General features: G+C 42.5%; 1 protein-coding gene across 1 annotated transcript in view; it reads left to right on the top strand.

The window, feature by feature from the left end:
- Positions 1–25,108, top strand: part of LOC147727408 (atrial natriuretic peptide receptor 2-like) — a 592,594-nt gene that overhangs the window by 71,233 nt on the left and 496,253 nt on the right. The gene's annotated exons all lie outside the window — the stretch shown is intronic.

Here is a 25,108-nt window from a genome sequence, read left to right as displayed (position 1 = left end):
CACACTAGCCCCAGGAGCACACCGGCTCCTCAAACCACAGGAGACACCCTAGTCTCCCGGAACACTCCAGTTTCTAAAACAATCACAGGTGGACCACTCACCTTCCGTAGGCGGCACCGACCTCTACCGTTCTCCACCTCCAGCTGCCAGGACCAACACGGTCAGCTCCAAGTTCCGCCTTCTGGACCCCGGCGTAAGATCCGAACCGGGACCTCTCCCGATCAGCAGGGTGGGGCAGCGCTGCGAGAACCAAGCTCGGCATCAGATGGGTACCCGGGCCCACCGTGCCGACCAGCGGGTCCCCGGTCTTCTGCTACCCACCTACGGGTGAGAAAGATCTTTATCGCGGGGTACCTATTCGGGCGCCATCTGATAAGCGTGGCTCAAATCCACCCGAGTGACTTACCGCACTCACCTATAGGTATTCTGTAGAAAGTCAGCCAGACAGTGGAGAAGAATAAACAATAGTCTTTATTAGGCCAAACACACTCATATGAGAGGGCCCTGTCCGATCTCACTCCTAGGAGTGCGAACGAGAGGACTGACTCTCTGCATCACAGCAATACATTATAATGCAACACAGTTCATTAGGGTACGCCCCTTCTAGAAAATTACTGAAACCCAGACCAGTGAACAATGTTCTCATACAGTAGGCATCTGCACCTGCAAAGGATACATCGCTATCTTTACTCAAGGCCATGGAGCTAGGCTTCAGCGTCTCTGGGGCATGAGAACATTACTGATAAAGAGACTTGTTAGTTTTGGCCACAGTAAGCTGAGAAACGAAAACTGCTGTCTTAGTGAAATTCTCTATTCCTACGGGAGGGGCAGATGAGCGAGTGCGACTCGCAGACACAGAGGGATACACAAAATGGAGGCACACAAGCTAAGCTAAAGAACTAATATTGTCACACATACATTTGAATAATCAGGTAACTAACGGGAATAATTCAGAACATGCATATATATATACTCAGTTAGCCATATGATGCTAACTCACATATGAGAATAGGGATGGTTGGGGTGTCGAAAAGTGAATTCTATCAGGCACACGAATATCGGCAGACAGAGGTATTCTATTCATGGATAAACTTTCCAGCGGCAAATGCTACAACACACGAGTTCCACTATTACAAAATAGAGGAACCACCCGAAGAGTACGCTCCTTTCGAGGAGATTGAAATCCCATTAAAATACCAAGAGCACCTGCTCTGGTTTAAAGGCGCCCTAAAACACAATGATCACATCACCAGGCTCGGTCCACTAGGTAGACCAGGACCAACGTGGCCGGTTCTAGCCAGCTACACACCACATCCGGACATTGTAAAAATGTTTCACGAAGAGCTGTTAGCACAGCTAAAAACATTAATTAAAATACATAGAAAGTTAGTCCAATATGTAATGCGGACTGCAACAGTCCAAACATCTGTTAATGTTCCACAGCTGACCCCTCATCAGGGGAACACAAATAAAATTACAACACAGAACATACAATCATGTCTTGGTAAAACACCCATAAAACAGGAACAAATCCCTTTCTGGTTAGCACAGAAAATTACTCAAATAGAGGCAGTATTCCCAAATACTACCCCTATTGAGAAACACAGAGTTCTGACTATCTGCCTTCCAATGGGGGTCGCACCACACGTGGAGGACTGTGACACTTGGGGTACAGTCTTTGCTTCCATTTACACAAAAACACATGGTGTTCCGTCCATGGCGGTAATACCAGATGTGCTAAAACAAATTCAGAATGAATACGGTCCAGAACCTGCTTTAACTCTTGGTATGAAATTACTGAAAGACTTCTAGCAGGTCTCGGCTATAATTACTAGCCATTATACAAGGAGAAGCAGCATGTGTGGCGATCCGCCAGAAATTGAAAGAAACAGATATAACAGATCAACCAATTGAGCTTGCCAGAATTATAGAAAAATGCTATGAAGAATTAGGTAGAGATAGTCTGGGTGGGAAACCTGTAAAACCACAGCTACTCGAAAATCCTGAAAAATTATTTATTAAAAATAATCTAAACACTCCTAAAAAGAGCTGGGATGGAAATAAACAGTCCAGTCCCAAGGAAAAAGTTTTCCAGTCCAGAGGAAGGTCCCCTCGGCGGAGGGAAAGAACTCCGACTCGAGAACACCAGTCTCCCCAGAGGGAGCACTCTGGGAAAAGATATAACCTCAGAAATAGGGATAACTTAAAAAAGCCTGATAGATATCAAAGTATTGATACACGTCCCTCTCAATCTTTTTCGCAGAAATCGGAAAGAAGAGGACGGTCAGACCCAGGAGAGCACACCAAGTCCAAAGACAAGGAACCTGCTCAAAGAAAAAAATTCCAATTTCCAAGAAAGAAGGTAGCCAGTATTAGAGTAATCGAACATGCCGAGAATACTGAGGACACAGCTGAAAAACGGAGAGTGGGCACAGACAATGCTAGACAGTGCAGCAGAAATCAGCATAGCTCGCAAGATCCTGATGAGTCATCTGGAGACAGTGGACATGAATGAATACATTCAAGTAGAAACTGCAGACACCAGAGTTAGCGAACCTCATAAGATATACAAAATTACACTGCTTATAGAGGGAGATAAGACTAGAAAAATAAAGGGTCTATTTTGGGATAACCTCTCAAAAGGCTATGACATCCTGTTAGCTGAGAAAGATTGGCCCCCGGAGTTTGTCAGGGAGTGCCCTCATGGCGAAGAAATGATTATGCCTGCCTTCTCAAATCACATTCCAATTCACACTAAATATATATATGCAAGGAAATGGGCAGTAGCCCAGGCACCAGCCTTATATAAAAATCATGTAGGATGGGATGAGGACTCTCCTCCCCACAAAATCCAGGTAAAATGTCAACCTACTGCACAAAGGCAGTACCCTATTAAGCAAGAAGCTAAAAAACAGGTCAGGGAGATTTTAGATCAACTTGAATACCAAGGGGTAATTGAAACATGCACCTCTCTCCAAACCAGATGATTCGTATCGTCTAGTCCTGGACTACAGACACCTTAACTCGTGTTGCAAAACTTTTGCGGTACAGAACTCGCACAGTGCGGCACTGATGAATAACATAGTTCGGAAAAAATACAAAACAACATTAGACATATCTAATGGATTCTTTTGTCAAAATATTGCACCAGAAAGCAGGTACTTGACCGCTTTCTCAATAATGGGGTCACAGAAAAATTTCTGTAGGCTCCCACAGGGGTTCAAGAATAGCCCGGGATTATTTTCAGCCAGAGTAACAGAATTACTACAAATATATGACGATGAGACATTATCTTATGTCGATGACATCTATCTCACAGACGACGACTTGGATACTCACTTGAAAAGGGTGAACACCATAATACTTGGGTTCGCAGCAGAGGGTTACAAATTCAAAGTCAAGAATTGCCCATCTGACAGTCTTTTTTTTAGGATACGAATTATCAAGTGAAGGAAAAAGCCTAGCGGACAACTTCTTAGAGAAGTGCGCTGTACTCCAAGCACCAAAAACGCTGAAGAACTTACAATCGATTCTAGGCTTTCTGAATTTCGGAAGAACTTACATTCTAAACTACGCAGAGAGGATTAAACCTCTCTACGAATTAATTAAACCTGATTTTAAACCAATCAACTGGACTCAAAAACACACAGAAATTTTGAGATCACTGCAAACAGACATGCTAGCAAAAACAAAATTAGAAACACGTGACAACACATGCAACCTTGTAATCCGAGTAATCCCAGGAAGATGCGGATTCACGTACCTGACCTCTAATGAGGGAGAAACGGTGCCAATAGCTTACAAATCTCATTTGTACGCACAAGCAGAAAAAACATTCAGTCTCACAGAAAATACTGTGAAAGCAGTGCAAACTGCTATAGCAAAAGAACGAGAATTAGCACAAGGCAAAAGGATCACTGTTCTCACAGAGGAATCCGCCTTCGAGGCACTATTTAGCCCAGTAAACCTGCCTACAGTGTCACTGGATCCGAAATGGATACAGTGGGAAACATCTCTTGCTACAGAAGACGTGAAATACTATTTTGCCCCGCACATGAAAAAACGGAATGATTTAAATTATGAAAAAGAATATCCTCTGCCAATCGAAATTCTTCCTCTACAACAGTACTCCTGTATAATCTATACAGACAGATTTGTACAGCATAACAATGTAGAAAATAAATCCTACGATGCAGCCTGTGTGATTGTTAAAGGTCGCTGGCTCTGCGGTAAATTCAGACCGAAAATAACAAAAACTGAATCACTGAGAAAATGTTCGGCTCAGCGAGCTGAATTCAGATCTTTAAAGATGGCGCTTGAAAATGCCGAACGTGAATTTCCGACACTAATCGTGTGCGATTCGCATTTTTGCGTCACCTCCTACAATAATGAATTGCAGAACTGGATTCAAAATTATTACAAAGATGACACAGGTGCCACAATCAAGCATAAAATGCTTTGGAAACAAGTAGTTCTTTTACAGAGAGAACTACAAAAGACTCACGTGATACACACTCTGAGTCATCAACGTGATGGCGTTCACGTTGCAGGGAATTCATTGGCTAATACAGCCATAGCGGAAGCAACTAAACCGGCTTCCGTAGCCACAAAAAAGCGTTCAGAAAAATACATAGACGGGAAAACCATGCTGGCAGTAAAAACGTCCTTAAAAGGCAACTGTGCAGCACTACCCGTGAACTATCCACTCAATTATACATACGTAATTGATGCAAACTCCGTTCCTTTTGCTCGAATCCCTGGAGTGGGGGATAGGGTATTTCCAAACACGAAACGGAGAATCTTTTTAATAGCAGACGCACACATGGGAATGGGTCCGAGGCACAAAAAGATCAAAGAATCTCTAACTGAATTACAAGCAGTATACTGGTGGCCGGGGATGAGTGTGCAACATGAAATATTTGCAAAAAACTGTCAAGACTGCAGCAGAGATCGCAGTAGTGACCGGTCCAGTCAGGGTAATGCTGTTTATATGCAAACCAGCGTCCTATTAATTGTTTAAGACTACATTCACTTTAAAAATGTGGCCCCAGCGCTCGGCTGATGCCAAAACTGTTATAAAAGATCTTTATCGGCACATACGCAATTGCCATGCTTCATTCTGACCAAGGTCCTACTTTTAGCTCTCGAGCTTATAAGGAGGCCATGACTGGTATGGGCATTGGATTGCGATTCTCTTGTTCATTCCACCCTGAGGGAAACAGTGTAGTGGAAAAAAAAAAACGAGACATAAAGCAATCTATAACAGCGAAGGTATTAGGTTCGGGTGATGGGTGGGTCAAACATTTAATAAGTGTCCAACGTAGTCTTAATAATTTGCCAAGAAATTCTCTAAAAGGTTTCAGCCCGTACAAACTATTGTTCGGAACTAGAATGTATATTCAGGATCTTGATAGTCAGGCTTCAGTGGTAAAAGATAAAAATAAATACTTTGACATCAAAGATCGTTTGGCTGTTTTACAGGACTTGAATGAAACAAGAAAATCCTTAAGCAACATAAAGTTAAAACAATAGCCAGCTACCACTGAAGACACACCACCTGTCCTAGCAAGACCTGTCTGGATTCCAAAGATTGGGGATCTGGTCAGAGAAAAAATAGCGGTGAAGAAAGAATGTGGGCCTTCTTACAGAAAAGCAGTACCTGTCTTAGCAATCAACGGAACAAGATCAGTAGTACTACCGCCCCTTGCTGGTAAAAAGGAGAACCGAGTTGTATCCATCGACCTGGTGAAACCACAAGCATGTGGCCTATAATCAACAGTAGGCCAAGTGGACTCCGAAGAAATAACAGAATACCCAAATTTGCAACAATCCAAGAGGTTCAAACTAAAAGACTAATCACATTTGATAAACCTGCAGTGCACAGAGAAGGACTATGCAATAATGCCATGGAACTCGTGCCTCTTGGAAATCAAATTGAAACAGTTCGTCATGAAACACCAGTCTACAATGATGTGGCATCAGAATGTGCTAATGAAAAGCAAATGGAGAAAACAATTCCAACAATCGACAGAACTGCATCTGGCTACTTCATCAATTTCGATAACTTTTCTGAAGATCAAAGCGACCCTGAAGTAACGCCAGAAACAAAGACTTTTAAAAAAAAGGCAACAGAACTCTTTCATCAACTCAAGGAAACTTATCTTATTTCTCCATGGTTAGGGTTTTGGTTTGGGCTAGGTGTATTTTTCCTCCTGCTTTGGCTCATCATGGTACTTTGTTTGGGAAAATTCATTGAGGGAAAATACAGATCAATGGACACAGCAAGTCAGAACATCAACTTAGTTCTGAAACCTACAAATCATCTCATGTCAAGAAAAGAGAACTATCATCAGTAAATGTCACAGCCATTCCAATACCCGGCGGGGTAGTGTGGGACAAGACTGACTATGAAATATATGGCCCGGTCGAGATCTTGAAATATCCTCACCAGTTCAATGTTTCATTAAGTGACTTTGTAAAACCAAGTACATTCTCTGATGATTGGGACTTTGAAAGTATAAATAATATGATGTCGGATTTAGTGTTGTCAGCAAAATTTACAGAACATGATTATTTACAAGGTTCATTCAATTATGAACAGATGTACTGTTTTTCGCATTACGCAGACCACTATTTACATAAATCTGCGCAACCTAGAAATGTTTTTAAATATAACCAATGGGAACATTGTCCTACTCCACCTAAAAGCAGTTCAAATATATTCTATGAGAAATTCCAATACTTCTCAGGATTCAAGACGAGTAATGCAGAAACATTTTATTATAAACTGTTGGATAAAACAGGGACGAAAACCATGCTGACAAATACTAAATTGATTTATTCAGAAGCATTTTATGAAAAAATGATTACATTTGGTTTTGATTTCTAGAAAAACAACATTGAAACAAAAACAATCTGGGGTACAAAAGATTGGCAGGTACAAGGCCTAGAAGCATTATTTCGAGCTTGCATGATCTCAGAACAAATAATGTTCTTAAATGACACAATTCACCAAACAACCTGTCTTGGCCAAACAAACCGTCTATTCCAAAGCCTATACCGGATAATGCTACCACAGATATTGAAATAGACGTAGACCATATTTTACATCAAAACAGAACACATCCTGATTGGAAAAAGTGGTTAATCTGGCAAGAAGACACTAATAACTGTCAAGATAGATTCCTGAACAAAACACAGGGGTAAAAAATGACCAGACCAGACCCTAGATACTCTCAGCGACAACATCCAGGTATAGTAACAACATACAGTGTAGGGAAACTGTGCCTTGAATGGCTAGAAACATCCACACTGGCAGAAATTAAGCAACACTTATCTTTACTTAAAGATGGTGCTGACTTGCGTAATTTCATTATGGGACCACGCAAACAGCGTCAAAAATGTTTCATAGCGGCAAGTGTATATGCGGCATACAACAAGGCATGGAAAGTAATGCAAATTGAAACCGCAGAAAAAATATGAGAAATTGATCGTATTAATTTGGAAAAATCACTTTCTGTTGTGGACAATGGGTTAATGACTCTGTCCTCCAGAATATATTCACTGGACAGTATTGTATCATCTGCCATCGATATAATAGATAAAGACTTGCTATTGTTACAACATGGCCAGTCCCAATTACGTTCTATTGTACAGCTAGGCTGGACGTTGCAAAATCTTCGTTCAGGCTATGTGCCATGGCGTTTAATCAACATAACGTCATTGTTTTCTATCTTTAACCTCACTGTTAAACAAATCCGTTTGGCACAGAAAGGAGCAGACTATACAATCCTGAGCATCGAAAAACTTGAGAGATTACCATTGACAATGTCAGAAAGACCTGTCATTGAATGGATAATACACTGGATTATCACAATTCCGATAACAACTTTCCGATTTAAAAATTGCCTTGAGTATATACCGACAGGCCAGTATGAAAGGTTGGGTAAAGGGTACATTAAGTCATCATGGAAATTACCATATACACACACGTGCTACAGTGACATCGACATAAATGTATTTCTTAGTGGTGAAAATTGAAAACATTCACTAAGCGGTATACTTTTGTGCCAGGGTATTAATTTACATGGGGCCTGTGAAGGGACTTCAAACAACCTTTCATGCCACCAGCACGTCACACCTGCAACGCTGATAGAGCCCTTCTTTAGGCAACTTTCTAACGGGAGTTACATTCTAATAACGGATCACAGCTTGGTGCCAGGGAAAGCATATCTCGTAAGCGTGACTTCCATGGTCACTTGCTGTATGCAAGCATTGTTTCCATATGGCCCTGGAGATTCCGAGACGCCGATTTGGCCTCCTTTGAATATCTCTTCTATACGAATTGATACTTTAAGCAGAATGAAGTCTGTGCTTTTGCAGACAACAGTGCCGATCACGTCATCAAAAGAAACATATGATCTCCAAGTTGCAGGGACAACATTAGAGATACATGAACTTTTATTAACAAATTGCCCCGTGCATTTCACAGAAATGCTCAGCCAAATCCTAAATATGTCGGATGCCATTGGTATCTCAAAAGTATTTAAGACAATTTTTTCGGGACTGTTAACACCATTCAAAGCAGTTCTGGGCATTATTCCCAATTTTGTCCATTCAGTCTTTGGCGGACTACCACTAATTTTGGGACTCGTAGCAGGCATTTTATTTTTGACCCTTCTGCTCCGATATGGCAAGCCAAAACACAGACATGACTCCGGCAAGGATAGAAGAAATGATCCTAGCAATACGCTACCGGCACCGCATAACTAAGGTCCTTGGATTGGCCCGGCTGAGAGATCTGAACATGACCTGGTTTCTTTCATTCAGACCTATATGGCAGACCTACATCTTACCTGTGCTTCGATGTATGCTATGCGGAGAAGAATGCGCGTTAGACAGCTGTCTTGCACTACCATCAGCAGTACCAATGGATATCGATAGTTTGCTAAGTCCTGTAACGGCTCACGCATCGTGTTGTCCCCAGCGGCTACCAATCCTGATGAAGGCATTCGTTGAGACTCCTGCGCTACGACTAGTTGGCAGCAGTGAAGCAATAAATTAAAGCAGCATCACCCAGGTACGACCTTCTGTGAGCATTGCTGATCCAGACATCGATGATAGCAATCATTCTCACAACTGCCAGGTTACTGCACTATCGAACCTGGTCGAACTGTCACCTGAATATGTAGACCTATTCTTCGAGAGCCTGTCTGATATGATGTTCTCCCCTGAACAGAAACAATGAATTTTAGAAAACAATCCGGCGCACAGCGTTCCCATGAACTCTGAATTCGGCCTTCAGTTTTGATCAACAAAAACTACTGAAAAGCGTTTGGAACTCTATTTTCCCGCTCCCCATGAGAATTTTTTTTTGAATCAGACATTTTTCAAAATATTTACCTTTATTCTGGCACACGTACTTTGCTTAACATCTTGGCTGCTAAGGGGTTTTCCCGTCCTCTGCTGCATTCTTACAATTCCCATTGTTCATGACAAGGTCAGCTCGTCAAACGCACAGCGCAGGTAACACCCATGACGAGCTGACCTTGTCATGAGCATGGAAGGGGTTAAAGTAGAACTATTCATAAAGAACAGAGCTTCTATTTTTAGTAAGATCTAGAGAAAAAACTTTACCTCAAGCCTCTAGCACATTTTACAGCAATTGTATTTATATGTGATGAAATAGTCTCGCCCTTCTTTTCTGTATTAACCCCTTCGAAGCTAATGACGAGCTGGGCTCGTCATGGCGCTTACCTGCCGTGCGCGGATGACAAGGCCAGCTCGTCATTGATAAATGTGATTTTCATTTTTTTCAGCGCAGGACGGGAAAACGCCTAGCAGCCATGTGGTTAAGAGACATTTCATGTGTAATTTTTTCACAAAAATTGTTCATAACTAATTACATATGCAATAATTTTTTGAATGATTACTATGCTTGAAAACGTACAGTACCTATATTCTCATGTATTTCATATACGCCATTTCAAATGCAATATGTATTTTAGGGTGGGTAGGAATAAACGCGTATCTTATTGCTTTCGTTTTTAGTAATTTAATGGACATAAATTCGTGGAGTGGGTGTTGTATTCTATCTAGGACCCCGATCAATATTGTGACCTCATGCCCCTATAAGGCTATAATCAATAGATATCCCTATAATGGCATAAACGATCAGAGCCATATTTCAGTAACTCGTCTCTGCAGCTCATTACAGTACATGACACAGCAGAAGCCACTTCCTTAGATTGCTAGATAACACACCGAGTTCTTTCGACAGCTCAAACCCCCAGCAACCTGGGAAAGCCCCGCTTGCTTTGTTTTGATTAGTAATAGAACTCTTGCGAGCACTGTAAGAACGACCAGTTCTTAGTGACATCTTTATTGACGTCTTATGTCCAAAAACTTACGTCAAACTCAGCACTTTTCAGGTATAAATAATACCAACGTTGCCATAAGCAAACACGGTGGTGGTGAATACTGGAGCAGAACAGCTGTCCCTTGCAGAGCCCAGCAGATGCGAGAAGCCCACGGACGCTGCCCCTCCTCCTCCTTGACCCACTGAGAAAGACGCTGTCTTTTCTCCTGCCGAGAAAATCCAGCTCCGGCGTTTCCGGCCTACCCTTGCGGGTAACTGGAATATCGAGTCCTGAGAGGAGATACCAGACCTCCAACATTCTATTCCAGAGGTACGGTGCTGACTAAACCCTTAGAGAGAATTCTTGAAGCAAACCCTTGGCAAAACCAACTTAACTTAAACTGCTACTTACTTACTCCCTCCCACTTATTAGGCTTAGGTAAGGTACACTGGGGTAGGCGTACTTAGAAGCACCAGTTGAGGACGTTAGCCAAATGTATATATGAATGTATACATTTTATTCAATTTTATTTAATTTTTATTTTATTATTTATTTAACCATCTTATGGCTAAGAAACCATATCAATGCTTCTACAGTATTATTTCGCAATACTCCTTTTACTGTACGCACTTTTTTATAATAACAAGTCTTGAAATTGTGGCAATTCATTTCTCTTGCATGAGAAGGAAGACTGTTCAATAAATAATACCTTTTATTGAAAACATCCGTCTCTCTATTCTCTGCATAACTGGTGAAAGTAATTCTGCACAACTGACTGAGTGAAATAGCTGTCTATTGTTTCACACGACTCTAGAGATTGACTCTTATTCTGAGGAGCAAAGTTGTCATGTTAATGAGGTTGTTGGAAAACTGAATCCCTTCTTGTCTGAGCCAGGGAAGCTGATCACTTCCTATTCAGTCAAGAAAGTTTCCAGTGACCTCTGAGCTAGCTGGTACAAACCCAATTAAGTCTAACATAGTCAGTAGAGACCTAGAAGACCGCACTCCTACGTCTACACTGCTGTTTATGTTATTCCAATGCGCAGGGCCTACAGGGAAAATAGGACCTACACTACAACCACAGGACTGCTACTGCAGCCTGGGTAAGGTGGTGCATGCACCCCTTACTTAGATATAGGTTACCTATATCTACCCTAAATCACTACACATATAAACCTATCACTCACCTCTATGGCAGGCCTTATCAATCCTGAAGGCAAGGTGCTGGGTTTTGTGTGAGAGGGTGCCCATGCATGAGCAGGGCCCCTCTGCAGCCTTCAGGACCTATTCACTGGGGCTGTTCTGTGATGCAGCCAGACCATATACTCTTAAGTGCATTATAGCCATACGGTAAATGCTAACTTTGGAATGGCTGCACAGAACCATGTCATGTTTGGTGTCAAACACTTTGGAATCCTACTCCCCCACCCGCCAGTCCTGGCAGCTGGGGTAGAATTCTACCCTTCTAGAGGGATAGACATGTACACACCGGTATACCCGGTACGAGTTTAAAAGAGCCCTGGCATCACAAAATGGATGCTGCAGCCACAGACACAAGTCTGGCTTCCTGCTGCTGGACGAAACTCTGGTAGGGGAGGCCAGGGCAATAGGTTTCCTGTCACAGGGAGGTGTAACCACCTCCCAAACAGGCTTTATTGTATTGGGGCTGGGTGGGTGCACTCTGAGAGTGCTTTGAAGTCTGCACTGGGGGCACATTTGGTGTCTCTGTGCATAGCCCAGTTCAAACCGATTGCAGGGGCTACCAGGCCCTGCTCTTGTGTGAAACTTGACAAAGGAAATGGGTGTAGCCACCCCTCTTTTCAAACCCTCCCATAGGTGGGTCCCCAGAGTATGTCCAACCCCTTCCTTAGGTATAAGAAGGGAACCCCTGGCTACAGGACTTTAGAGTACATGCTCTGCTACAAATATCCTGGAACTTCGACGATCTACACGACTAGATGACTGAAGAATCTCCCTTGGAGTGAAGGAGTTACTCCTCTAATTGGCAGGCACCTAAGACGCATCTGACCGGTCTGCATCTCCGAAGCTCCAGCTGGACTCTGAAGTAATTGCAGCCCAGGAGGTGGATTTCCAGACTTTTCCGAGGTCCACCTGAGTCCCCAGCAAAGCTGAGACCCGCAGCCCTAGTGAGTACCATGGAACCGGAACCCCTGGACACCATGCACATTTGCAAGTGCATTAGCATTTTGACTTTTCTTGAGGCTCTGCATTGGCTTCTTGTAGCCCAGACCCCGAGCACCATTTCCACTGAAGATTGCTGGCCTACACTCCACGAGTGTTCTGTGAGCCGGCCCTTTGTGTTTTCACTTGAGGTACCTTTGTGATCCCTGGTCCGTTGACTGGTGGGTCCCTGAGAAGGCAACTTTGACTTTCTGTGGATTTTCCTGGTTGCTCCAGATGTGCCCTGACTCCACCACTTGGTGAGTCCCTCTGTCCTTGCTGGTCCGCACAGAAGGATTTCAGCACTTTCTGCGTGGGTTGCTGTTGGCAAGGCTTGTTGGGTCCACTCTGGTCACCGACACCGCAGCACTCGACATCCTTTGTGGTACAGCTCAAATCCAGCTCCTGGTTGTTGTCCACACCTCCTGGTCCTCATGGCTGCAGAGTCAAGCTTCACCTCTTCAACCTGAAATCACCCGACATCAGTGGGCAATGGACTATCATGCCCCTGGTCACTGGCAAGTGACCCATACTCTGTCCCCTCTGCTTTCGGGTTCTTCTCATCTTGGATCTAGGCTTGCATCACACCGCACACTTTCCTCTTCGACGGCAGCAGCACTTTGCAGCAAATCGCCATTGAAATCAACGGCGATTCCCAACACCAAAAGACACCTATGCACCTTGCTTCCCTGGGTGAGGTAATTTGATTACTCCAGTGCTCCCGTGGGTGTTGGCCCTAAAACCCCTTAAGTCTGAAGGGGATTGCTCAAAGTCCTCTACTAAGTGTCCTTAATCTTTAAATTTCCAACTGTGACATTCCCCATAGAAGATAATGGTGATTCTCTGCTCTGTTCTCACACTGAACGTGTCCACCGTGGGTCCCTTGTGTCACTACCTTGGGTGGTTCCTTGGGGTCCCAGCGATTCTACAGGCTCTGGACCTTGTGTCTAGTCAAGTCGTGGTTCTTATACCACTTTCTTAATATATGGTTTGGTATGCCCCTAGGGCTCAACGTATATTGTGCTAATTTACTGTGTGATATTAAGTGTAACGTATATGCTTTTACCTCTAGCCTCATAAAGAGACTAGTAGGGTGTGTTTGGAATAAATACATATATTTTAAAAATATACCTGGTGTGGTTGTCCTTTCATTGAGCTATTCAAGAGATTATAGACTGGTAAGACAAGCTGCTTTACATTCCTTCAAGACTTAGCCTGAAGGCTGCTCTCCATAGCTACCATTAGGATAGCTTTCAAATAAGGTTGTCTTTCACCTGTCACCTCTAATGGGTTGTTTGGACTGGTACAGGGTGCCCACTATAACTAGTGGACAGCATATACCAGGCAAACTTCTCACACTGTCTGAAATAGGAAAAAGTGCTGCTGCATTCAAAGTACTACACTTCTTAATTGAGATGATTTCACCTGTAGTATCACTTGCTCATAAGGTGTAGGTCTGCCATTGGTAAGATGCTGAGTTTTTATTCTAGTCTCTACTGAGTGCGGGACACAAACAATTAAAGTATTAAACCATCACAATTCCTTCACTTTGTTCAGAGGCATTACAAACAACTGCAACAAATTTCAAACAACTTGGATGACTTACAGCTACTAAATCCAATATGACTGACAAGTAGGCCATGTGCACATGAGATCACCATGCCTCTGTGTCAGAACCAAAAGTGCACATTCACCTTTTACATGGCAATATAGCTAAAAAGTCAAACTGTAGTCAGGCATCCCAAATGCATGCGTATGACCAGATTCTCTTTCAACTCTTCAAATACATTTGAACATTCCTTGTCAAATGGTTCTGGATCTTGAATGTCACTACATGTCATCCTTACTAAAAGTTTTGCAATCAATCAAAAGTTTGGAATCTGCTGCTGACATAGCCAACAATTCCAAGAAACTTCCAAACTTCTCTGGGTGTTCGGCTGGCTCATTTTCAGGATTGCATAAACACGTTTTTTTAGACTTTCCTCACACCCTTCAATATGGTGTCCTATATGAATCACTTCCTTTTTACCGTACTGCATTCTAGTTGGGGAAACCATACGTCCAATCTGAGCTAGATAATTCTACAAGGCAATAGTATCAAGTTTCAGTCTTCCTTCACCTTTGATGCAACAAATAGGTCATCTGCACTAAAACTGAATTGCATGGCACCCTCATATTTTCTAAATCTATCTTCAGGATTTGACTACATATCGAAGGACATTTAGTATACCCTTTTGGGATTCTTCACCCCACAAGATCTTTATTCAAAAATAGGAACGCAAAAAGAAATTGGGATTCCTCATGCAGAGGAATGGAGACAAATGCTTGGCATAAACCAATGACTGTATACCAGCTGAAACAGTATTACTGCTGGTTTTGGTACAACCAGAAAACAAGGAATCACTATTTTATTAAACTTTCGGAGATCTTGCATGATTCTTCACTTGCCATTCAGCTTTTTCAATTTCCCTCACAAGTCAGTTACAATGACTACCAAGTTGGAGGATTTACTGGTTTCAATCCCTCTTCTGCTTCTTTTGAAAACCTGCACTGTCTAATTCTAGGCAATATATTATCTGGTTTGACTTTTATTTTAACTGGCTCTGCTCTTGTGATCTATCGTATTTCTTTTCCTGAAAAATGCCATACCTCATCTTTGACAGCATGTTTTAAATTCAGAAGCAGATCTCTTTTGTCAAAGCTGGTAATAACTGACCTCTAGCATCTGCTGAATTTATTTTAAACATCAAATATTCATTCTGCGTTTTAGTTACAAAACCATCCTGTGTGCAGTAAATCACTCAATTTATGCAGAGGAAGCCCTTCCCAATACTTTCACAGAGCTTGAATCGCACAAAAAATGAACTGGTGCTCTAATCCAATCCGATCATAACAAGCTTTAGTCGACAAATAGTCATAAAAGCACATAAAAATATATATAATATTTACAGTAAAAGTGTCATACACAATTATACATAATAGCTTGTTCGCCTAAGGGGCAAATACACATGTAGTTTAAGCCGACAGTAAATCATGATTTCCTGCAGCATTCTCTACATTAACAATAAAACTAGCCCGGACAGCTCATTTCCTAAAACAGCATATTGAAAATTCATAATGAACACTATTAATAGGAATTCATACTACTAGGAGACACTGTGTTATTAGGATGTATACGGCTATCTAAGAACATTAAACCAGAGAAATAGTTTATCACAATTGTGCAACACATTTTAAATACAGTTAAATTTCAATCTGATTATCCACATCCACCCTAGATATTAGGCAACTGCTAAAAATATAGCAGATGAGGTATTCGTACGTAGGATTCTTTCAGCTGCCAAACTACTTCTTGTCCCCATAAGTTTACATATCAGCCTCAACCATACCCTGCGGGGGTTTTATAATCTGGGCGGGCGAATAACATATGCACAACTGAATAATCGCTGGCCAAGCAACTAGGCTACTTGCTTTCACATACTTTATTCCACCTTGATGTAAAAGCCTTAAGGGCAACGTGCCCGCTCTCAGCTGAAAATAGAGCTTCCTGTCTAGTGGTTTGGTGACAGTATCCCAGTATGGTTCATAAATCGGAGTGAGTTTGAATTACATGAATAACCCTGTCAGTGAAGATGCATTGCTGGCACTAAGGGCATTGAGTGTAACCACCTCCCAGTACTTTTCTTTTAGAACCTTCTTCATTGGAAAGCAAGCTGTAGTGGGTTCATCCCAGAGCATTGACATTCCAATTTTAGCTTGGATATCTTTAACACCATGCAGCCAACTAATTTTGAGGAAAATGTCAGCTTTTATGATATCCATAAAAACCCTCAGCATATGGTGCCAGTTCTGGTGTTGTCCACAATCTGCGCCAATACAACACTGTTCGTAGCTTAGCAGTGTTAAGAAGTGGTTTCCTCCCAAGGTCATAGAACATCGGGCACAATGGTGTACTTTGTAGAAGGTTGGTAATCCCCTGGAGAAACTTATTTTCAGACACGCTAAGTCTAGACAAGTTCTCTAGTCCCCATCGTTCTACACAATATAATGCAGAGCTGACCACCTTTGCGCCATATACTTGAAGCACTGGTCTAATAGGTTTCGTAAGTGACCTGTTATGCTCAAGACATAGGGCCCCCGACAATTGCAGATGTTTCAATGTGGCTAAGTCAATCTGATGGTTCCATTTTAGGTCACTCTGTGTGTTCATCCTTAAGTATTTGAACTCCCTAACTTGCTCCAGGGGACAGTTAGTCATTAAAATACCTCCTATAAAAACTCTATGTTCGTTAAAAGTCATAGGTTTCGTTTTGGACACATTGACTTCGAGACCACGAGCAGAGCAAAATTCCTCAAATACTGTCAGTGCTCGTTGGAGGCCACAAGGAGTCTTCGAAATTATCAATGTGTCATCCGCGAACATTAAAATCGGGATTTTAATCCTTGCTAAAATCAAAGCATCTGTGTTCATGTGTGTCATGCAATCAACTATCCTATTAATAAACACAGTAAACAAAGTCGGGCCATGACACATCCCTGGAACACCCCTCGCTCCACGAGAAAAGAATCAGTCACTGGCCCTGGGAGCCCCAGCTTATTGTTGCGTAATTACCCTTGTGCCGTCTCTTTAAAAGCGTCAAAAGTTCAATGGGCAACCCTAATTCTTGCAGGGTCACCCACAGCTTAGAGCGGGGTGTAAGATCAAAAGCTGATTTTAGGTCCACAAAGGCAGCATACCTGCCTTTGCCCAGAACCACCACCTTCCAGTGTAATAGAACAAAACGGAACACCTGATCAATGGTGCTTGTGTATGCACGGAAGCCGACTTGCACGGGGGACAATATGCTGTACTCACCAGCCCAGTCTTGGATTTTATTAAGAATTAATCTCCCCAATATTTTTTGCATTGAGTTGATCAGGCTAATAGGGCAGTTGTTCCACGTCAATGATTTAACACCTTTTTTATACACAGGGATTATTCTGGCACTTTTCCAGGAGTCCGGTATTGGGGCTCCTTGCGCAATTGCATTAGTCAATAGCATAATATACTTTCCCCATCTGGCTTTGTCGTGAAGGAACACACCAGCAGGGATGCCGTCTTGGCCAGGTGCTCTCCCTCCAACAATGGCACCAAGGGCTTTCTCAACATCTTTGATACTAAAAGCCTCATCTACATAAAATACATAGCTTGCCCCACCCTCAGTTAACTCTAGCGAGCTAGATGCGTATTGCGTTTCAAAATGTTTGACCCACTCTTCCTGTGAAACATGATTGGTTGGAGGTTCCGGAGTACTATCTCTGTCCAACTTAATAATATTCCAAAAATGTTTGCTGTCTTTTTTATTATTGGCCTCCTTAAGATCCTGCCAACTTTTTCATCCCAAGAACGTTTTGCTCTGGCCATAGAATTTGTATATGCCTGTCTGGCTGCACGTTCTGCCGCTGGTTCGCCGCCTTTATTAGCACTCCCAAGAAGAGCTCTGGTCTGCCGGCAATCTTTGTTATGCCAGAGGCAGGATTTATTGTGTAGTACTTTCCTTACCTTATGAGGTTTAACAAAATGCATTATTATATTTAAAAAAAACTGTCATGGCACTTGATGACACTCTCCAGCCCTATGTTATTTAAACATATGCTATTCAACAATGTTAGGGCATGGTCAACTTCCTTTGCAAGTTTTTACAAGGACCCACAGTTTTCAACTATGCTCGCCCACTTGAGTAGTCTCATATTATTCGTGGGGATAACATTGTGGGAATATAATTCAACCTCTCTACAGGGTGCTTGTTCCAGCTGCCACCATTTTAAAGCTAGGCACAGAGGATTGTGGTCACTTTCGAGTCCATCGCTCACCCCCATAGCCTCGATGGAATGCCAGAGTTTCAAACGCACTAGTATATAATCTATCCTGCTAATATTGGGTCCGTTATTGAATCTGTTAGACCCTAGCTTGCCTTGGGAAGTCTTACCATTTAGTTCCCTGAGCCCCTTCTCTAGACAGAGTTTATCTGTTTTACCAGTCTGTCCACTTCTTTATGGGAACAAGCTCCACCTTCGGGATTCCCCACTGAGGGTCTTCCTCTTAAGTGAGGAACCATTCCTCACTGGCGAGTGGCTCAAACGTTGTATTAAAATCACCTGCTATAACTAAGTTATTTCCTTGGGAGTGGGAATAGAGGAGATCATCTAAAGACGCTAACACTTGAGACCTACCCCCTCTTGTTCCCCTCACATAGATGTTCAAAATATCAACTTTACCTAGCAATCCTAAGTTTAGTCTTAGTGCTTGGATATTGTTGCTATTAGAAGGAAGTTCCTCAATACTAATGCCTAATGATTGTCTGACCCATACAGTCAAACCACCAGAAGGACTGTCTTTTGCCCCTTTTATCGCCGGCACATGGTAATTGAAAAAACCTACCTGATGATGTGCAGTTAAAAGCCACATTTCTTGGAAACAACAAATATCAAAGAGGTTAATAAATGCTAACCAGTCTGGAGACATTAATTTGGAGCCAATTCCTGCAATATTCCATGACAGCAGGGTGTCTCTTTTAAAAATTTTCATGCTAGGTGTTAGATCTATGTCATTTTCGGTAAGGGGATTGCTGGACCCTATTGGACCCGCAGGTTCGGGTAGCTGAGAAGTTAGATTTTGAACTGATTTTGTCTGCCTGTTATAAGCTCTACAGGACCAGATATTCAATGGATCATTTTCCCTAGATGATGACAGTTCTTCACCACTACCAATACGGGATGTTGACACAACAGTGAGTCAATCATTACATTCGAGAGTGGAACTACCTATTCTAGATGCCAGTCGCTCACAATAGTTGTTAGTTTTGCTGGCTGGTGGATACTGCCGGAACTGGATAGATGAGTGGTCAGGGGAACAGGTTCTGTATTTGAGTGCCAGTAAGTTTTCAAATAAAACTTCACTGTGGAAGGTCAGTTCAATGCAATCCAGAGGGTTTGTGGGAGAGGTGAGCCTACCTGCTTTCACAATGTCATCCCTAATTACGGAACGACATCCCCATACGTGCTGAATCCAGTGTATGACCTTATTGGTCAATGATTCTACACTCTCTCTTGTATTTTGTCCCAGTTTTTGCACATTCACCATAAAAATTCTATGAGTTTTAAGTGGATTGGTGTTTTCACAGTCCCCCTTCTCACCGTGATTAACACGCTGCCTGGATAAGGGTGGACCAGTATGTATAATCCTACCTGGCTGGGGCTGCTTCCTTGCTGTATTATTAAGCAGAGAGACGATGAGGGGTCTGATATTGGGCAGAGCATTACTTCCAGTAGGGATCTCTGTAGAGGGAATGTTCTGCTTGGCCACTTCGCTACATAATGTGGTTGCTTTACTTACAGTCTTCTTTGCTCGAGTGGATGCTGGTTTTACCTGGACTAGTGGTGGGTTGCATGAAATGCTAGCTCTACAGGTTGAACAATGAGTACTACAAGACTTTCAGTGTGTCAAATGCTTAAACATAGTTGCTAGATTCTCCATCATGCCCTTCAAAGACCCTAATTCAGTCTGAAGCAAATGGACTACTCGGATGACCTCTTGTGTGTCTGGAGTGTTATTCTTTACTGGATCAGCAGCCTGCTCTGAACCTATGTTTAATGACTCATCAATACCCTGTGCGATACCCTGTGCACTTCCCTCCCACTGGAGATTGGACAGTATGGCGTATCTATTGGTACAGGTAACTAAATATTCAATCACTAAAGACTGGGTGCGCCCATTTTCCAGGGGGTTAGGGGCAATTGCAATGGGAATTGACTCCCTGCCAAAACTCATTTTGGCTCTTTTCCATGCTCTCCTTAGGAACCTTTTTAGGCTTGAGAAACATGTTGGGGATCACAGGGCAGTTGTTAGGGCTATTCCTGGAGGAGGCCACCATGTTATTCGGGGATTTATCCATTGCATGCAAATGTGGTTCCCTCACTAATAAATCCTAACATTCCTCTATGAGTGTGTCTATACGATCTAAGACACAGTTCCTTGCTGGGTGTTTAGGTGCCTTCCTAGCCTCTGTCCCTTTATGAGTTTTGCCACACTCTCCCCCCGCTTCCCCCTTCCATGATCTTGCTTTTCCCCATCACTTGCTGGGTAGTAATAGGTCTTAATAAGATCTACACAGATACAATCTAATGGGCAGTGGAGATAATGGCAAGTATACTACACTGCACTGGACAGCAAGCAAAAGGGGTGGGGCCTGCCCTGCCTCTTCCTGGCAATGACAGGCAAGGACGGGCCTGCCCTTGGCCTGGGCGCGGCCTGCGCTGCTGGTGGCGAAGATATGGACTGCGGGAGGCTGGGGGGTGGAGATATTGTACTTCTAATTCTGAGAGAGGCAGATTTGGGACTTCCACAGAATAAATTGTAATATGGGAAGCCCCTGTATCAATCAAACATGAAAAAGGATTGCCAGTCACTTCTCTATCAATATATGGGTCACTCTAAATTATCATGTGCTTCATTTACCCATCTCTCACTGTTTCTTTAACCCGTTGACCGCTGCACGAATTTCGCCGCCATGCGGGTGATTTATGGAGTGGGCGTGTTTCGGACAGCCCCTGGCCGTCCTCCACACACGCCCACTGTGACATAGGACGGCCAGGGGCCGTCCAACGCACCAAATGAGTTAATCACATATCTCATTTTGTCAATATTGTATGTCAACAGTCGGTTTAACCCCTTCCATGCTGATGACAGAACGGTTCCGTCATCAGCTACGGGTGAGCTGTGCTGATGACGGAACCGTTCCGTCATGAGCCCGTTAGAACCTTAGAACCCTCAGCACAGCGCGAAAATTCGCGCCGCGCTGAAGGGGTTAAATCAATGTTCCAGTGTAACACTTTACCATATTCCATTTTTAAAATGCAAACACTAATTTCCCTTGGAGCTTCTTCAACTACCTCCGTGATTATAGGTGCGGCAGTTTGAACCTGAACCTCAGTCTGCAAACCTCTGCTTGTACCAGACAACACAGTCATTTCCATCTCAATTGATGCACAAGGTTCCACTCATGTAGAAGCTTGCACCACACTACCATCTACCCCAGCACCTGTATCTGTTCCTGTGCTAGTACCACTCAATCCTGTTGCTCAGGCTGTGTAGTGAGGAGGTCTGGGATTCAAAAGTTCATTTATGAAACTATCGTGTTCATCAGAACCATTTCTTTGCTTTTGTCTTTTGTTTGCTTTGTGTTTATGATGTGTTTTGTTCACTGTAGCAGGATAGGCTCTTACACCTTCCATCATATCATCCATCTAGCATTTCTACTGTCTGTCCCACTTGCTCTCCATCCAGTGTTTAAAGTAACCTTTCACCTGTTTTTTTTTTTTCTCTCTTCCTCTGCCGCCATCCAATACCATTCGTTTAGCACTTCAAACTGTGTGGATCTGGGCATTGGTTTCATGACACTCATAGTTTCTCAATGGAAATCCAACTTTTTAGTAGCAAACACCAACAAAATATTTGCCAATCCAGCAATCAAATCCAAAATCATCATCGCACATCCAAACAACTCACAAAAACAACAGAAATCAATTTCTCAAACTCATACTTCAATCTTGCACATAAATCAATTGTCCTTAATAATACTTACACTCCAAATCATAAAGGAACACACTGCAAGTCACTTCTCTGGCGTGTCCATCACTGGACACACTCTAGCAGCGTAAAAAACTCCCAGGGAATAGCAGTTTATGCATTAAGGACTGGGAAACCTTTAGGGACCCACTAGAATAGTGATGTGCTTTTAAACAATCATCTTCTACTACCAATTTGTTGCAGTGGAGCCGCAAACCCCAAAATTCAGAACACACCGCAATACTAACTGTGGCGGTTCAGCTTCACAGTAGATCTTGCTTTAAAAGCCAACCTCCTCAACATCCGTCCAACGTAAATTTAGCAGAGTAATAAATAAGTAACAGGAGCCACCTAATCATTAAGTTCTGCTCAGGGGAAAATCTCAAAAATCAAGTGGTACAGAAAGGTTAACTGCCAAGAAGGATCAAATGAAGACTACATAATAAGAAACATTCTAGGCCCCAAGTGGACAGCACAATTAATAAGAAATCCATCACCATCCCTAGTTGTAGGAAGTTCAGGAACAATCCTTAGTTTTTGCTCAAAACCAAGGGGTTCTTATACACAAATCTTGCATAGAAATTGAGAAAACTGCAGTTTTACAGTGGAATGACTAAAAGTAACCAATATTGGACCAATTGTGCAGCGCCATTTAATGGCCTATAAAACGAACACATTTCCAAAAAAGAGTCAAGCAGCCACAGTGTCACATTGTCTAGAAAGTAAAACTAATATGCAACACTTCTAAACAGTGGGCTATACACCAGTCGAAGCGTTCTAACCTGTCAGTGGAACAGCAGAAGAAACCTTGGAGACTTTCCAACGTAGGAGCACAGGAAAATGCATTCATAACACTTAAATTTGTTAAAGAATTACTGTATGATTTTCTTCAGTTTTGAAATGAACAGCACCAAACATAATCCCTTTTACTTAAAATAGAGATTTTAGCAAAATGTTGCCTAACGAAAATAGGGTCATAGGCACACTTTAAGCATTATTTTAAACTTGTTTCACGTGCATTCACATTAGTCTTGTTATTCATTACTAAAACATTTCAATGACATTTATTTTTCACAAAAATGCTAATCTTAAAAAATGCTACAACATCTGCACACTGGTAGCACCATGGCATATTTGACCGAGGTTAAATTGGCTTATGCCTTGTAATTCATTTGGAAATAAAGAAAAAATGCCCTAATTGTTTTTGACAGAAGTGTAAAATTGGTAGTGCTTAAACTTTTTTTGCACATTGGATAAAGTGTGCCTAAACTGTGCCTTTGATTAGCATGAGGTAGGAATTCATTGATGTGTCCTTTCCTATAAATTACTAAGTCACTAATGCATATCAAGAGTATTTCAAATACTTGTGTGGATACATTTGTAAAACTGGGCATATTTCCCTGCCCTGAGCCAGGCTTGGTAGACATCATAATTTGAGCTACCCTGCTAGTACAGTGAATTACTTTGCTTTCCAACTTGCAATTCAGAGCTCCCCCTGGAGCAAAAGTTCATCCTGGAAGATTAGCCTTCTCCTGACAGAAAAAATAGTTGGGGATGAAAACTGGAAAACTTGACGAGCTCTATCTTCCTGACAGATTCTGGTAGAATGGCCACTAGAACTTGACTTTCTTGGGACCTGAATGAAATTTTCCACCTATGAGGTTTGTGAACTGGTTCTGTTTTTTGGTGCCCTAGAATGGGTACCATTAGCTCCTGCCCGGCATATAATCACCCTGCAAATAGCTGAAGGTCTGTGGGTACTTGGGAAATACCGGCAGGGAGAGTGGTCTGCCTGGATCACAGGTGGGTTCCCCTGCCAGGAAGACACTACATAGGAGACTGTCAAGGGCTGGGCAGAAGGGCAGATTCAGTCTAACCCACTGCTCCTAAGAAGAAGAAGCAACAGAGACATGCTGTTAAAAAGCATCAAGAAACAACCACTGACATTTTGGGCCACAAAAGAGCTCTCTGTGTGTCTACGGCATGCTACTAAAAGGTGAACAAAACGAACCTATTAAAACAGCAAATCATGTCAGAGTTATCCTATTTTTAAGTTATTGCCTGAGTGCAGCCTTTCCACTGTTCCTGGTGGCTTCCCTGGCCAGCGGCTTCTGAAAATCCATTGGGGAGCCTATGAGCTGTTCCGCTTCTTTTTCACTGGATGCACACCTGTTCCATATGTATAATTTTCCTCTGGGTTTTATGTTGGGGAACTGCCCTGAGTAAAAATCAGGCTTTAGGAGCCCCTGGGCTTTACCAGAGTAGAGCATGAAGAGTGGAGCACAGAAAGTGGAGTTATGCTGCCTTCTGCCTCACTCCCAGTTGCCACCTTAGGCCCAACAGTGCTGCAGGCAGGAGCAGAGGCAAGTGGAAAGAAAAGGAGAGAGCTGCAGTGGGACAAATGATTGCTCCATAAGCCCCAGTGTGGCCTAAAACATTTGAGCATTCAACCTTTTGGTGCTCAGAAGGGTAGAGGACCTCCAAAAGAGTTTGTTCTGTTTTGAGGACTGACAAGAACACACCAGATTTTTGAAAAGGTACACATTATGTCTCACAGGATATTGAACAAGTGACCACAGGAAAGGTTTCGGTTTTCCTTTTGGTGCACTCTGGGAGTGTATGGGACCCATGGAGTTCTGAGTCTTTAGGTGTTATTAGGCAAACTGGTTAAATAGAAAACCATGGTCATTCATTGATCAGTGTTTTGCACTCCCGAAAGATGAAATATGTTCATATTCATAACTATTGTACGGAAATGCTTATGCACAATGAAATGGCTATTTTCTCTTTGTTGAATATATCCTGACACCCTTTGACAAAGCCAGTAGGCTTTACTTTTGCTAACTATGTGCCTTCTCATAATTTGATGTAGGCTTACCGGAAGGTATTGCCCTTATAAGGGGTAGGGGTCTACTGGTGCATAACCCATTATAAGCTTCTAAGACCTGTGGGATCTTTTCTT

This window comes from Lissotriton vulgaris, chromosome 3_1, assembly GCF_964263255.1.
Source record: "Lissotriton vulgaris chromosome 3_1, aLisVul1.2, whole genome shotgun sequence".
Taxonomy (NCBI): Eukaryota; Metazoa; Chordata; class Amphibia; order Caudata; family Salamandridae; genus Lissotriton; species Lissotriton vulgaris.
This window is presented reverse-complemented; position numbering and strand designations above follow the sequence as displayed.